We start from the raw sequence: 2,842 nt of genomic DNA, 5'->3' as shown, positions 1-2,842 counted from the left end.
GAAAATTATAAGAATTTTTAATGGGGAAGAAATATTTGTGAAACATAACTCATGAATTTTAGTTGAAATTTATATAAGTCCTCATGTTCTTTAATTATTAAATACTTAATGTAAATACAAATAAATTATCGTTAAGATATTGATTTTGAAGATTAAATATGTATTAAAAGGCATTCATCTATGACACTTGATTTTTGATATAATCTGAATAAACCACTTAAAGTTCATTATCAATTAATCCTAATTAGTTTTGTAAAAGATATATCTTTACTTACGTTAAGAGCTTTATTTCAAAAATAAATTACATTTATAAACTTATATCAATACATATAAGTAAATGGAATTGAATAAATAGCTTCTAAGTCTTGTTGGATTCTATGAGATTATTTTAAGTACAAATAGTTTCTTTAAGAAATGAAATTTACAAAATGTTTATCTTGATGGGAAAATCATATCATATGGTGCAAAAAGTTTAAAGACATTCATTTATGGCTCATCTATTGAATGAGCTTAAATAGTCTACTTAATGCTCATTGTGAATTCATTAACAATGTCACATTTATACATTCATATTAAACCACATGATAAATAATGGTTTCTTGACTTATTCACTTATATGACATGATTACATATAGAGATAATTGATTTAAGAATGCGTGGTTAGAAAAAGTTGTCAATTCAAAATAGAATAAATTAGTTAGAACTCATCAAAGATTGATTTTAAATTATTAATTTTCTAAAAATTATATTTTTACTTACATTAAGAACTTTATTTCAAAAACAAATTGCATGTATACATACATATATACTAAATAGAATTTAATACATACTTGTCTTATTGTATTCTATCAGATTATTCAATTACAAATAATTTATTTAAGAATTGAAATTTACCAAAATGTTAGGGGTGGGAAAATCAAATGTCCTATGTTGCAAAGAGTTTAATTACATTTATTTATGGCATGTATCTTGAATGAACTTGAACAATCTACTTAACATTCATTACCAATTAATTATTCTGTGTGTTGTTAGGAAAACCATTTAATTTTACATGGAGTTTTATTTCAAAAAAAATGTCACATTTATACATTTATATAAAACCTCGTGATAGAAAAATAAAAGTCAATAAATGCTTTTGTATAGATTAATTAGAATTCATTATCAATTACTTATATATATATATATATATATATATATATATATATATATATATATATATATATATATATATATATATATATATATATATATATATATATATATATATATTAAGCGCTACATTAAAAAAATACATTACATTTATAAACTTCTATCAATGCATGTAACCAAATAGAATTCTTCAAGTCCTAATGGGTCCTATGAAATTATTTAAACCACAAATAAACTATTTAAAAAATGAAAATGACAAAATGTTAATATGAATGGGAAAATCAATGTCTTATCGTGCAAAAAGTTTAGATACAACCATTTTTGACCCATCTCTTTAACGAGTCTAGATGGTCCACTTAACACATTGTTAATTAATTATTCCATGTTTTATGAAGAAGATAATTTTGTTTTACAGAGTTTTATTTTAAAACAATACAATATGAAATTAATACTCTTAATAAATTAAGTGATAGGATTATGGATTAAGAATTTCAATTTATTTAAAATACAAATTTACAAAAAATTAACTTTAAGTAATGAAATTAAATGTCTTAAAGTTCAAAGATATAATTCATCCATTGTTAATTAATTATTCCATGTTTTATTAAGAAGATAATTTTGTTTTACATAGAGTTTTGATTTAAAACAATACAATATGAAATTAATACTCTTAATCAATTAAGTGATAGGATTATGGATTAAGAATTTCAATTTATTTAAAATACAAATTTACAAAAAATTAACTTTAAGTAATGAAATTAAATGTCTTAAAGTTCAAAGATATAATTCATCCATGATAGTGTCTAACCAAACCTTGATAATCCACTTAGCAAACATTATCATTAATTATATGTTTTTTTAAGAAATGCAAAATTATTTACAATAGATTTTTATCTCAAAAATTACAAATCATATTTATGCACTCATATTAGTGCATTTTATATGTAAACAATAAATAACTAACTTTGTGCCTGGTTGATTTTCATTGTTATATGATTGCAACTACAACCATTAATTGATTTAAGCATATAAATTTAGGAAAATTATGAATTGAGAAATCACATATCTTATGCTTCAAAAGGTTCAAATCATTCATCTGTGACACATTTCCCATTAGCCTTAATAGTGAATAATGCATTGTGAATAGTAAATAGTGCACATAGCATTTATCAAGTAAATTATTATAAATCCTTGAGTAAGAATTACACCTTTGCTTGCAAGGAGTTCTATTTCAAAACTTATATTTCACATTTATATATGATTATTGATGCATATAAGTAAACAAAAATCATTAAAAATAACATGTCTCAATGGTTCATGTAAGATAATTTAAAAGGCAAGCAACAAAATCATTGCAAAAGAAATTATAAATAATAAGAAATATACATATTAATATAATTGGCAATTCCCATATATTTCAAAAAATATAAAATCATACAAATTGATACAACAAAAACTATGTCCAAAATGTATTGAAAATTTGGAATGTACTTTTCAACAAATTTATAAAGGAAATTATCTCCATCCACTACAATGAAGTACATGTTCTATTGAACATTCGAATGTACTCATATTTTTCTTTGATACAATGAGGTGTCTTAAGAAAGGGGAATAAAACTTGCATAAGTCAAGTACCTTGCTCTTTTCCTGTATAGGCTTTTATCAAGATGTGGTTTGATCGATATCCAATGAA

This window comes from Pinus tabuliformis, chromosome 2_2 (assembly GCF_031772625.1).
Source record: "Pinus tabuliformis cultivar Carrire ecotype Pingquan chromosome 2_2, CPIR1, whole genome shotgun sequence".
Lineage (NCBI taxonomy): Eukaryota > Viridiplantae > Streptophyta > Pinopsida > Pinales > Pinaceae > Pinus > Pinus tabuliformis.
This window is presented reverse-complemented; position numbering follows the sequence as displayed.